We start from the raw sequence: 15,194 nt of genomic DNA, 5'->3' as shown, positions 1-15,194 counted from the left end.
GAACAGAAAGTTATGGCAGTTTGATTATAGCAGTTTTTCAGTCTCATAATTCTGTACAGAATCTGTTCTCTTAAGAGTTAGGCAATTTTATCAACAGAATTAAACTGTGGGTTGGTAAAAGAAGTTGTAGATAATTTCATAAGCTTTCCAGATTGTTAAAGAGTGCATTCATATGATTTGTGAAACTCCAGTTATGTTTGTTTTACTGTGGTTGTTCCTGTTTGCCTGACAAAAATGAGTGGGTCTGTTCACCGGTGGGTTTCATCTAGTAAATGGCCGAATTGACTCTTCCAACTATGGAGCCTTTTGTAGAGAGATAAAAGTTCTTACTTCCAGCAGAATTGCATAATTTTTGGTTCAGTAGTTTGGGAGATATCGAATTTTAAAGTTAACCATACTGCTGTCTAAAACAGATTCAGTCAGTTATCTTGTCAGATGTTTTAGAACTTGTAGATGGCAGAATTTAATTATCCATTGAATACTGAAGTTGTAGAGTATTTTGTGTAGATACTCCTAGAGTATTTGTTTGATATCACCGCTGTTTTAATTTTAAAGATACAAAATTAACAAACAGCGCTGCTGCTGTATGGCATGTGGTTCAGGGTGGGAGTCTTTCCACTGGGTCTTGGTTTCAAGTGTAGGAGTGTTTTGTTGATTGATGGCAAATGTTTGTGAAATATTTGTACTAAGTTTTATGCCCGCTAGCAGGTGGCTACACTCCAGATCATGTCTAGTATATTTCTTCTTCTTCGATGAAGGCAAGTGAATGTAGCGGTGGTTGCTTCCGTTCTGACCTGTTATTTCTATTGCCTACACTGTAATATTCAGAAGTATTGGATTCTTTCATAATTGGACTCTATGGTGATGCTTTACTTGCTTGCATTATACTGATGCTCAATCATATATTGATGATGATTATGGTTCGAGTATGATTTATGAGATTAATTCACACCCCTGAAGGTAAATGAAGTATTATTTGAGGTTGGTATTGTACCTGAAGGTAAATGAAGTATTATTTGAGGTTTGTATTGTATCTGAAGGAAGTGAAGTTTATTGATAAATGCAGCATGCCACATACATTGCATGACTCATTTGCATCTGAAGTTTTGTCGTGACCTATGGTCCGACCGTACCGGTACAATTTAGCATCGTACGTTGCCCGAGGAGGGGTACGATGCGGCTTCATACACTTAGAGGTATGAAGGCAGAGGACATATGCATTGCATTCATATGCATTCATTGAAGTGATATTTGCAGATGATGTGGTTTTATACCCTCAGAGGTATGAAGATAGAGTACCTACACATTGCATTCCTATGCACACATTGAAGTGATATTTGCAGGTATTGTTGACGCATGGAAGTGTTATACAACCTATTGTGGTTGTTCGAGGAAATGAGATGGTATTGGTTATAGTGGGACTACTGAGTTCTATATCTACAAGTATTTCTGATTTTAATTGTGACTCTTTTAAAATGTTGATGAATTCAATTTGTGGTTTAAATATCTCGTCAAAATAATTCGCTTGCTGAGACGTTTCATCTCACTCTTGCATTACTCAATGCAGGTGCTTGTTGCTCATCAAGGGAAGTGGGAAGTAGCAGCACATCCACCTTCACTCTTATAATAACACTGCTTAGGCGCAGTCATGATTTAATTAGAAGCTTCTTGTCAAAGGATGTTTGTTTCTAACTAGTTGTGCGCACTGGTTAATTTAGCTCATGCCGTTATGGTTATCTTCCCATTGCTAGCAGACTATTAATGTCTATTATGTTTTCTTATCATGATATCTATTTATACTTTGTTGCTTCCCCGTTTATGCAATTTTCAAAGGAGATGCTGTCGAAAATTTATATACGAATGTTAGATGTGTAGTTTAGTAGGATTCTGGGGTGTTTGTGGATCCCGGGGTGTTACAGATGAAGGACGCCAAGCCCGCAAAAACTCCAATGGGAACCGACGGACACACCGACCTCAACAAAGGAGGTAAGTCCGTTGATCAAAAGGCATACCGGTCTATGATAGGGTCTTTACTTTATTTATGTGCAAGTAGACCGGATATTATGCTTAGTGTATGCATGTGTGCTAGATTTCAATCCGATCCAAGGGAGTGTCACTTAGTGGCCGTGAAGCGAATCCTTAGATATTTAGTCGCTACGCCTTGCTTCGGGATCTGGTATCCAAAGGGGTCTACCTTTGACTTGATTGGATATTCAGACTCCGACTATGATGGATGTAAGGTCGATAGGAAGAGTACATCGGGGACGTGCCAATTCTTAGGAAGGTCCCTGGTGTCATGGAGTTCTAAGAAACAAACTTCCGTTGCCCTATCCACTGCTGAGGCCGAGTACGTTGCCGCAGGACAATGTTGCGCGCAACTACTTTGGATGAGGCAAACCCTCAGAGACTTTGGCTACAATCTGAGCAAAGTCCCACTCCTATGTGATAATGAGAGTGCTATCCGCATGGCGGATAATCCTGTTGAACACAGCCGCACAAAGCACATAGACATCCGACATCACTTTTTGAGAGACCACCAGCAAAAGGGAGATATCGAAGTGCTTCATGTTAGCACCGAGAACCAGCTAGCCGATATCTTTACCAAGCCTTTAGATGAGCAGACCTTTTGCAAGCTGCGTAGTGAGCTAAATGTCTCAGATTCGCGGAACTTGGATTGATTTATAGCATACATATGTTTTATGCCTTAATCATGTTCCTTAATGCATTTCGTTGTTTATTTATGGTGCTCAAGTTGTACAAGCACTCCCCGGACCTCACAAGTCCATTTGCAAATTATGCACATATTTAGGGGGAGATGTGCTACAACTTGACCCTTTGAGACTAACTGTGTACTTGAGTTTGCTTACTTTAGTCTCAAAGGAGGTTTGAAAGGGAAAGGTGGACTTGGACCATGCAAGACTTCCACTGCACTCCGATGAAAGAGTAAATAATTCCAAGTTCATCTTTGCACTCTTATTGCCTTTTTACTCTTAGTTGAAGATTTTGGTGAGGCAATGGGGTTAAAGGGCCAAAATTGATCCCGTTTTGGTGCTTGATGCCAAAGGGGGAGAAAATAAGGCCAAAGCAAGAAATGGATCAGCTACCACTTGAGAATTTTGAAAATAGTAGAGTTAGAGTTTTTGTTTGTCAAAATACTCTTGTTTGTCTCTAATTGTCAAAAGTTGGTCTCTTGTGGGGAGAATGGTTGATTATGGGAAATAGGGGGAGTTTTTGAATCAGCGATCAATTTCTCTTGGAATATCTTTCTCTATGCCTCAACAAGTGAATTTGACTTAGAGATAGGAAATTGAGTTTGATTTGCAAAAACAAACCAAGTGGTGGCAAAGAATGATCCAGATATGCCAAAGTTGAATCAAAATAATCTTTAGTTCTTATTTGAATTGAATTTGCACTTGTTCTACTTGCTTTGTGTAGTGTTGGCATAGATCACCAAAAAGGGGGAGATTGAAAGGGAAATGTGCCCTTGGGCCATTTCTAAGTATTTTGGTGATTTAGTGTCCAACACAAGTGTCTAAGTGTTAAATGGTGGACAAAGTACAAATCAGGTATAAAGGTATGTTTCTAAGACTTAGTATATTGTTTTGGAGACTAATGTATTATGTCTAAGTGCTGGAAACAGGAAAAATCTGGTTGGAATTAAAGATGGCTTTGTTCAGTCGAAGTCAGCTCAGTCTGGGTGCACCGGACTGTCCGGTGGTGCACCGGATAGTGTCCGGTGCGCCAGGCTGACTCAGGCGAACTTGCTGCTCTCGGGAAATCGTCGGCGACGTACGGCTATAAATCACCGGACTGTCCGGTGGTGCACCGGACTGTCCGGTGAGCCAACAGTCAGCCAAGCCAACGGTCGGCCGCGGAATCCGCGCGCGACGCGTGGCATGTGCCAACGGTCGGAAGGGGCACCGGACTGTCCGGTGTGCACCGGACAGTGTCCGGTGCGCCAACGGCTCCAAGACTGCAACGATCGGCTTCGCCAAATAAGGAAAGAGATCCGCACCGGACAGTGTCCGGTGGTGCACCGGACTGTCCGGTGCGCCAGGCGACAGAAGGCAAGAATTGCCTTCTTGAAATGCTCTCAACGGCTCCTAGCTGCCTTGAAGCTATAAAAGGGACCCTTAGGCGCATGGAGGAGGACACCCAAGCATTCTCTAAGCATTCCTAAGCACCAAGACTTCGATTCCGCGCATTTGATTCTTTGTGATAGCAACTAGAGCTCCATTTGAGTTGTGAACTCGTCGGGTTGTGTTGTGAGCTCTGGTTGTGACTTGTGTGCGTGTTGGTACTCTGATTTCGTGTTTTGTGTGCGTTGCTCATCCCTCCCTTACTTCGTGCCTCTTTGTGAACATCAAAGTGTAAGGGCGAGAGGCTCCAAGTTGTGGAGATTCCTCGCAAGTGGGATATAGTAAAGTGAAAGCAAAACGTCGTGGTATTCAAGTGGGTCTTTGGACTGCTTGAAAGGGGTTGATTGCAACCCTCGTCCGTTGGGACGCCACAACATGGAGTAGGCAAGTGTTGGACTTGGCCGAACCACGGGATAAACCACTGTGCCATCTCTGTGTTGATCTCTTTGTGGTTATCGTGTTGTGCAAGCTCTCTTCTCTAGCCACTTGGCTTAATTGTGCTAACTCCTAATCAAGTTTTGTGGATTAAGTTTCAAGTTTTTACAGGATCACCTATTCACCCCCCTCTAGGTGCTCTCAGTTAGAAGAAAGCAGTATAGACTCGATCGTGTATCGCACTATCCTGAATGAAGTTATGCAACACCATGCATGCTATAATTATCTTTGATTGCTTCCTTAGTGAAAATGAAGGTAGGCTAAGCAGGATTCTCCACTTCACCTTTAGCAACCCAAACGATCACTCTATAACATTTCTCAGTGACAAGTGCACATAGTTGAATACCTCTTTCGCACCAACATGTTGCTCCCATGCTGCCATTTAGAAATGTGGTACTTTTGACCTTTGTAAGGTGATAGTTACCCCTTTCTGTTAGGGTAGCCCGAGTCAACAAGATAATATTTCCTTTTAATACAAAATTATCATGGTCAAGGGCATTTTTACATAGGAATGTAAATGAAACAAACGTAGGTTGTCGTCATACCTTCAGGAGGGGGAACCTATCATCGTAGGTGACAAGAGTATCCTGCAGTACTATGGTATCGTGCACGGAAACAGGCCAACCAGTCACGACAAATTTTTATTGCATATCGAAGTCACAAACGACCATGACATTCTGCCTAGCGTATCCATGACGGCCAATATATTTGGGTTGCTCAGACAAAGGTACAGAGGCCGGAAAGTGGCTACCATCATTAGCTCCAATGCAATTCTTAAATGTGGCCAAAACCGGGGCTCTAGTAGTCTAGGGTGAATATCAAAGAAATGCACATCCTTGGGCTTAATCACATCGTTGGACATCTTGTATATGGAGTTAAGTACTTCATTAAACTTCCGACTAACTGTTTCCAACGGGTGACCAAACTTATTTCTGATCTGTCGAAAAGATTAGGGTCCCCCGCATGCCCACAGAAACATAGCAAGTTCCTCCTTTGTACTTACTCCATGACTCGCTAAGAGGCCATAATCGGCGAAAAACATTTATGGAACACAGTCTGGTGCATGCGAAACATGTCGTAGAAATCTTCACTACTCTCCATGGTCTATTCAACCCATTGTATACATGTTTTCGCCATGGGATATCTTACAACCCCACTTGACGAGCTCCCCCGCACCTCCAATGCAACTAGAGCAACCATCAATTCCTCATGAATTTCGTCATCATTAGGCTCCAACGTTTGCACACAAACATGCAAGTATACCAACAATAATAAGCGACAACAATAACCAGTACAAACAATCATCAGTATACCAAAGCAGGAACACAAAGATTACAAATGTTTTATCATCATAAGTCCAACATGTTTGACAACAATAAGCAGTGCTGCCGCATACACGAGTTATTGGAAAACTAACCTAAACCAAAAAATGGAAATAGTACTCCAACGACATAAAACTGAAACGATGAACAATTCTGCAAAACTAAAACAACGAACAATTTTGGACACACTTAAACGACGAACAGTACTCCGACTGACAACGTGAAATAGTCTAGACCCATGACACCGAAAACATAGCTTCAGCTCTAGGCCACCAACAGGAACTTACTAGACTTATCATGTTTCTCATACGTCTTGCGCAGCCAAGCATTCCTTCCTTCTTTGATCTAAAGAGTAGCAAAGACATATCAATGATGTTTGTCTATTAACAATTGAGTTGCAAAGAAATGCAAGTTGCTTCCTTCTTTTGCAGCATCTTCAATGACTTGTTGTAATTGAGCAGCAACCTCCTTACGCATCGGGTCATTCTCATAGGATGAAATGGTCTTATTCGAGCTAAAGGTCCTGGACTCAAAAGCATGGACAATCCTTCTCGTTTAGTCATCCCTCGGTTCCTTTTTCTTCCTTGTCTTCGAAGAGTCATGGAACACCTTGCTCTTTCCTTTGAGTGTAGTGCTTGGGTCCGGTGTGTTGTTTTCACCCGTAGCTAAAATGTCTTCCTCACGACCATTAGACAATGAATTTGCATCCTCAACTCTATGAACAAGGGTTGTCTCATTGGTGCACACAATGGGGCCAAACATTATACTAAGGTCATCCTCATTCTCAAGAGGGGAAGATTTAAACATAATACACCCTGGCATTGCCTGTAGTAAAATTTCAATGCCTAATTTTAGATGGTGAGCAGTAATCCTAATCTCTAGGATGAAATGAAACATAAAGGTACTTACTTCATTTTACTTAGCCCACTACTCATCTGGTGCACTGATAGATTTTGTATGAAGATCTCAACCAAGTCATGTGGCCCTTTCATTCAGTGTTTTCTATTGGGTGTACATTTTTTAAGAGTGTCCCACCTATTTTTCATTTGATCCCTAGTGTACGTGTGTCCAGATTGTTCCTTAAACTTTCTAATGAGGTTAGCATACCCTTCTGCATTCAAAAAGTGTTGCGGCCTGTTGCATGCATTCACCTCTTCTACACATATTTCAGTGTAAATCTTAGCTGCTCTCGTGTCCCACTTTGCTATCACTTTCCTAGATTTGTCCATCTAATTGAAAACAAGTATACTAGTAAGAAACAAGGATTAAGTTTGGACAAAAGATAAAGGTAAGACACAAGGATGTCGAAGAAATGGTATTACCAGAACGGCAAAGGAAGCTTAAGAAAACATAACACATTGGACATCACATATAGTATTATCAAACTAACAGGTACCCTTATTACAAGTTGACAAAGTACTTATCATATTTCACATGACTCCACCCGAGTAGTACCCTTCATACCCCTTGGAACGTAAGTACAAATAGCCTAAACATAAGCCTACTCCTAATGTAGACAGCCTTACTAAACCATAGTACATGACTCACTAACTTAGAGCTCATTGTCAATAAAGGATGGCATCTGATCTAAGTCATATTCAACACCCCACATGTTTTCGAAGTGCTCGGCGAAGTCCTAGTCTTCACCGAGATGTGCTTCAACAAGGGTTGGTGAGGACAAGCCGGAGGGCACGTAGTCATCGTCAATATGGTTGTTATCGTTGTCCGCCTTGTCAAATACTCTAGGAACACCAGAGAGTCTTGATCCAGCATGCAAGCTATGTCCACTAATGCTACACAGAGCTCGGTAGCATCAAACATGGTCAAACCTCATCTTGGAAGGATTGATTCCCTGGCTACAGAAAAAATCTTTTTGGTTATCTCTTGCATCCTTCCAATTGCCTTGTCGACTATGGAGTTTGTTGAATCCATCTGATGTGGATTTATGTCATTAGTATACGATGACATGGCGACAATCTAACTTCTAGGTAATTACAAGGTTTTAGAATAGATTAGTGACATGAAGTGGCTTGGCTACTCAACACACAAATAATCGCAACTAGTATTAAGGTACCTGTCGGTGGGAAGATATCCACCGGCCGGGTGGCAGAACGCACCCGCCCTAAATCCTAAGATGAGGAGGGGCCTAAGCGGTTTGCCTGTCTGTTGGAAGGTGGAAGAACACACGTGGACACGAGGGTTTAGAGTGGTTCAGGCCGCCGGAGCGTAATACCTTACCTCCAATGTGTGTATGCTGTATTGAGTATGAGTATGAGCGTCTGTCTATGTGCTTGAGAGCTTATTCTTGTAACGTTGTGTGCCTTCCCTTTTATAGTTTAAGGGAGGCACATACAAGGATGCTGAGCCCCGACATGTGGGCCCAGGAACATAATGGAAAGAATACGTTATGTGAGTAACTAATACTAGTAACTCCTGAGCAATCACCGGGAGTCTTGATGTCCGCAATCCATGCTGCATTGATGGGTAGTTACCGTACGAGTAATGCGGGAGTAATGGTGAGTAACTGCGCGGCCCACGTATCGTGGACTGAGCACGCCGCCTATTAGTGGAATGGACAGGCGCACGTCTTATCCATCACGAAGGCGCGCGTAGCCCAGAGGCGTCATGCCAGGTTCCGCCCGTTGGCTTCTGTCGCGCGCAGTATGCCACATGGCAGCGTCGGGGCTCCACCTGAGCGGGGAGCAGGAGTGTATGCGGATAGGTCCGGAGCGCATCAGAGCAGGTCTGGACACGTGTCAGCTCTGGACCCCCGCCTAGGCATTAAGTAAGGTCTTGGGACCCCACTGTGGGTGGTCCGGATCCCATTCTAGGGGTCCGGTCCGTACACGTGGGGGTCTTGGACCAACCTGGAGGTCCGGACCGTATATCCAGGGGTCCGGCACTCTCTCATGGGGGTCCAGACTCACTGTCGATGCCTTGGAGTACATCACCTTCTCTGGCCACGTGGCGGCCCCAGAGCCGCCCACATGGTGGGGTCGGATGCTGTTGCTGGCCCAGAGTAGTCACCCAAGGCTGGGGCGAGTCACGGCCTGGCCCCACGCAAAGCTCCTTTACCACACGACTAAAGATAGCCGCGTGGGTACTACGTCTTCATACTGTAGTAAGGGGTACCCTAGTTTCAGGATACCGACAGTGGCCTCGGGCCCACCTTAGGGGAGGATGCGAACCTGCAGGTGGGGCCAAAGCTTGTACTTCGCTTCAACATGGCCTGATAGGTGATTGGCGCGCCGTTTCCGTGCGTCTGCTGACGTATTCACCGTCAATCCGCCTTCGGTCACGCCAACTGCCATATCTATCCCCGCGGTTGACTGACCCGCGACCCCCACGTCTGGTGGTTTCGTTGGGCCACACGTGGGGCGCCTCGATACCGCTGCATTGGTTTAAAAATTACCTTCTGTCTTCTACCGCGGCCTCGAGGAGGCGCACTACCGACGCGTGCGGCAGTTCGCTCTTTCCGCACCTGGGATCCGGCACCCAAGGAGTATGACCCATGAGCCTGGGCCCCCGTGTCATAGACTGGGCTGTTGTCTCTTGCGGTGGAGATGAAGAGGCGCGCTACCGCGTGCGGCGGTTCCTAGGATTTTATTTTAATGTGTAGATTATTATTATGTATTTGGTTTACATGTTTGGTGTGATGTTAATTTTCTCTATATACTGTGCTTGTTTGTATTGTGGCGAGTAGAAGAGCCTGTGACTGAGGATCTTGGTGCCCAACAGATATAAGTAGCTGAGCATGAGCTCATTGAAGGCAAGTTGTGCCCTTGACCACTTTTGTTACCCAACAATGTTCTTTATAATCATTTACCATGCATAGGCTTAATTTTGATGGGACCCGATAGGTTACCCTAGATTGTTTATCTCTTTACCTTGTTATCCCTGAATCTCTTGGGTAGTTTTTCTATTGCTTTACATGGTTTTGGGATAATATTTTATTATATCCATGTTCCAGTTATTTTGTTATTCTAATTATGTTCATGTCAAAATCATTAATGTTAATTGGAACATGGAGCTTAACTTGAGAAACACGTGCCACCACAAGGGTAGTATAGGATGCCCTTGGCTGACTAATTAGGAAAGCTAGTGGAAGACTACCTTACCCGAAAGGGGCAAGGGCAGTAGGGGAGTTGCATGCAAGGAGGTTCTTGGGTTGATTTTGCTGCGATGGCAGTCAGACGGGGGATTCTTGCAAGTGCTCTTCCCATAAACCGTAGCGGGTTTTCGGAAGCTAGTGAAACTTTGTAAAGGCCTCGTAGTGTTGCCCTACCTCGCTTCCTTGGTAGAGGTGTATGGGAGTCGCGATCCCTTGGCAGATGGGTAACACGACTTGTTGGTACAGGGTACAACCTTTGCAGAGTGTAAAACTGGTATACTAGCCGTGCTCGCGGTCATGAGCAGCTCAAGACTCTCGCATGATTAATTTATGGAACTTAAATTCTATTTGTCATTTGCATTGCATGGGATTATGTATTAATTTTGTTCTATTACTTTTATTAAGGTTTGGTATTTACTTACATCTAGTAACTGCTAATAAAATTTTGACCAACTGATTAAAAGCAATGCTCAGCTTTAACCTCTGTTGTTGATTAGCCTTACACATCACATGAACTCCCACCTTTGGTGAGTTTATACCCACTGATTTTCCCACAACTTGTTGAGCTATGATCATTTGTGAGCTCACCCTTGCTGTCTCACACCCCCCACAGGAGAAGAACATGTGGTTCAGGAGGAGCCGCAAAATGAGTTTGATCTGATCTAGGTGGCGTTTCCCAGTTGACTTGCGCCAAAGATGATCCTTAGTTCATTTTATATTTATCTTTTATTTTGTAATAAAACTTCCGCTATGTAATAAATACTCTGATGTTAATGTGACATTTATCTCTATACACTCTGTTATTATATATGTTGTATTCTTGGCGCATGTATGAGATGCACCCGGCTTTGTTCCTTAAAGCCCGGGTGTTACAGAAGTGGTATCGGAGGAATGTTGACTGTAGGACGAAACCTAGATAGAACTGGACAACCCTTAATTACTTACCTCTGCTACTCTGATTCTTATCTAAACTTTTCTTAATCATTTCTCATCTATTTCCGCTTCATACTCTGATCACTCTCATCTTTTCTACTCTAAGACAAGACGGATTTCACATCTTGGAATCCTACAATTATGAACTTTTTCAGAGATAGGAGACCTAAGACAAAATTAAAACTATTTTCTCTAATTTTTTTTTAAAAAAATGTTAGTTGGTTGTTCTGATGATAAATGCTTGATTTGCTTCTTTGATTGATTGAAACATTATAGTTGGGCATCTTAGCATGTACCACCATAAGGTAATGTATTAGCTTTAGTAAGTGACACACTAATCTACTTAGCTAATAAATCCCCCGCAGTAACATTCCTCGTAATTACTCGCCTTGTGTACAATTCTTCCTTTCTTACCCTGTGTTTCTAACCCAGATGGGCTACCCCATAGTGTTAGAAAAAAGCAGTATAGACTCGATCGTGTGTTGCACTATCCTGAATGAAGTTATGCAACACCATGCATGCTATAATTATCTTTGATTGCTTCCTTAGTGAAAATGAAGGTAGGCTAAGCAGGATTCTCCACTTCATCTTTAGCACCCCAAACGATCACTCTATAACATTTCTCAGCGACAAGTGCACATAGTTGAATACCTCTTTTGCACCAACATGTTGCCTCCCATGCTGCCATTTAGAAATGTGGTACTTTTGACCTTTGTAAGGTGATAGTTACCCCTTTCTGTTAGGGTAGCCCAAGTCAACAAGATAATATTTCCTTGTAATACAAAATTATCATGGTCAAGGGCATTTTTACATAGGAATGTAAATGAAACAAACATAGGTTGTCGTCATACCTTTAGGAGGATGGGGGAACCTATCATCGTAGGTGACAAGAGTATCCTGCAGTACTATGGTATCGTGCATGGAACCAGGCCAACCAGTCACGACAAATTTTTACTGCATATCAAAGTCACAAACGACCATGACATTCTGCTTAGCGTATCCATGACGGCCAATATATTTGGGTTGCTCAGACAAAGGTACAGAGGCCGGAAAGTGGCTACCATCGATAGCACCAATGCAATTCTTAAATGTGGCCAAAACCGGGGCTCTAGTAGTCTAGGGTGAATATCAAAGAAATGCACATCCTTGGGCTTAATCACATCGTTGGACATCTTGTATATGAAGTTAAGTACTTCATTAAATTTCCGACTAACTGTTTCCAACAGGTGACCAAACTTATTTCTGATCTGTCGAAAAGATTAGGGTCCCCCGCACGCCCATAGAAACATAGCAAGTGCCACTTTGGACTTACTCCATGACACGCTAAGAGGCCATAATCGGCGAAAAACATTTATGGAACACAGTCTGGTGCATGCAAAACATGTCGTAGAAATCATCACTACTCTCCAAGGTCTATTCAACCCATTGTATACATGTTTTCGCCATGGGTTATCTTACAACCCCACTTGACGAGCTCCCCCACACCTCCAATGCAACTAGAGCAACCATCAATTCCTCATGAATTTCGTCATCATTAGGCTGCAACGTTTGCACACAAACACGCAAGTATACCAACAATAATAAGCAACAACAATAACCAGTACAAACAATCATCAGTATACCAAAGCAGGAACACAAAGATTACAAATGTTTTATCATCATAAGTCCAACATGTTTGACAACAATAAGCAGTGCTGACGCATACACGAGTTATTGGAAAACTAACCTAAACCAAAAAATGGAAATAGTACTCCAACGACATAAAACTGAAACGATGAACAATTCTGCAAAACTAAAACAACGAACAATTTTGGACACACTTAAACGACGAACAGTACTCCGACTGACAACACGAAACAGTCTAGACCCATGACACCGAAAACACAGCTTCAGCTCTAGGCCACCAACAGAAACTTACTAGACTTATCATGTTTCTCATACGTCTTGCGCAACCAAGCATTACTTCCTTCTTTGATATGAAGAGTAGCAAAGACATATCAATGATGTTTGTCTATTAACAATTGAGTTGCAAAGAAATGCAAGTTGCTTCCTTCTTTTGCACCATCTTCAATGACTTGTTGTAATTGAGCAGCAACCTCCTTACGCATCGGGTCATTCTCATAGGATGAAATGGTCTTATTCGAGATAAAGGTCCTGGACTCAAAAGCATCGACAATCCTTCTCGTGTAGTCATCCCTCGGTTCCTTTTTCTTCCTAGGCTTCGAAGAATCATGGAACACCTTGCTCTTTCCTTTGAGTGTAGTGCTTGGGTTCGGTGTGTTGTTTTCACCCGCAGCTAAAATGTCTTCCTCACGACCATTAGCAATGAATTTGCATCCTCAACTCTATGAACAAGGGTTGTCTCATTGGTGCACAAAATGGGGCCAAACATTGTCCTAAGGTCATCCTCATTCTCAAGAGGGGAAGATTTAAACATAATACACCCTGGCATTGCCTGTAGTAAAATTTCAATGCCTAATTTCAGATGGTGAGCAGTAATCCTAATCTCTAGGACAAAATGAAACATAAAGGTACTTACTTCATTTTACGTAGCCCACTACTCATCTGGCGCACTGATAGATTTTGTATGAAGATCTCAACCAAGTCATGTGGCCCTTTCATTCAGTGTTTTCCATTGGGTGTACATTTTTTAAGAGTGTCCCACCTATTTTTCATTTGATCCCTAGTGTACGTGCGTCCAGATTGTTCCTTAAACTTTCTAATGAGGTTAGCATACCCTTCTGCATTCAAAAAGTGTTGCGGCATGTTGCATGCATTCACCTCTTCTACACATATTTCAGTGTAAATCTTAGTTGCTCTCGTGTCCCACTTTGCTATCACTTTCCTAGATTTGTCCATCTAATTGAAAACAAGTATACTAGTAAGAAACAAGGATTAAGTTTGGACAAAAGATAAAGGTAAGACACAAGGATGTTGAAGAAATGGTATTACCAGAACTGCAAAGGAAGCTTAAGAAAACATAACACATTGGACATCACATATAGTATTATCAAACTAACAGGTACCCTTATTACAAGTTGACAAAGTACTTATCATATTTCACATGACTCCACCCGAGTAGTACCCTTCATACCCCTTGGAACGTAAGTACAAATAGCCTAAACATAAGCCTACTCCTAATGTAGGCAGCCTTACTAAACCATAGTACATGACTCACTAACTTAGAGCTCATTGTCAATAAAGGATGGCATCTGATCTAAGTCATATTCAACACCCCACATGTTTTCGAAGTGCTCGGCTAAGTCCCAGTCTTCACCGAGGTGTGCTTCAACAAGGGTTGGTGAGGACAAGCCGGAGGGCACGTAGTCATCGTCAATATGGTTGTTATCGTTGTCTGCCTTGTCAAATACTCTAGGAACACCAGAGAGTCTTGATCCAGCATGCAAGCTATGTCCACTAATGCTACATAGAGCTTGGTAGCGTCAAACATGGTCAAACCTCATCTTGGAAGGATTGTTTCCTTGGCTACAGAAAAAATCTTTTTGGTTATCTGTTGCATCCTTCCAATTGCCTTGTCGACTATGGAGTTTGTTGAATCCATCTGATGTGGATTTATGTCATTAGTATACGATGACATGGCGACAATCTAATTTCTAGGTAATTACAAGGTTTTAGAATAGATTAGTGACATGAAGTGGCTTGGCTACTCAACACACAAATAATCGCAACTAGTACTAAGGTACCTGTCGGTGGGAAGAATTCCACCGGCCGAGTGGCAGAACGCACCCGCCCTAAATCCTAAGATAAGGAGGGGCCTAAGCGGTTTGCCTGTCTATTGGAAGGTGGAAGAACACACCTGGACAGGAGGGTTTAGAGTGGTTCAGGCCGCTGGAGCGTAATACCTTACCTCCAATGTGTGTATGCTGTATTGAGTATGAGTATGAGCGTGTGTCTATGTGCTTGAGAGCTTGTCCTTGTAACGTTGTGTGCCTTCCCTTTTATAGTTTAAGCGAGGCACATACAAGGATGCTGAGCCCCGACATGTGGGCCCAGGAACATAATGGAAAGAATACATTATGTGAGTAACTAATGCTAGTAACTCCTGAGCAATCACCGGGAGTCTTGATGTCCGCAATCCATGCTGCATTGATGGGTAGTTACCATACGAGTAATGCAGGAGTAATGGTGAGTAACTGCACGGCCCAAATATCGTGGATTGAGCATGCCGCCTATTAGTGGAATGGACAGGCGCACGTCTTATCCGTCACGAAGGCGCGTGTAGCCCAGAGGCGT

This window comes from Zea mays, chromosome 5 (genome assembly GCF_902167145.1).
Source record: "Zea mays cultivar B73 chromosome 5, Zm-B73-REFERENCE-NAM-5.0, whole genome shotgun sequence".
NCBI classification, from domain to species: domain Eukaryota; kingdom Viridiplantae; phylum Streptophyta; class Magnoliopsida; order Poales; family Poaceae; genus Zea; species Zea mays.
Note: the sequence above shows the minus strand (reverse complement) of the source record.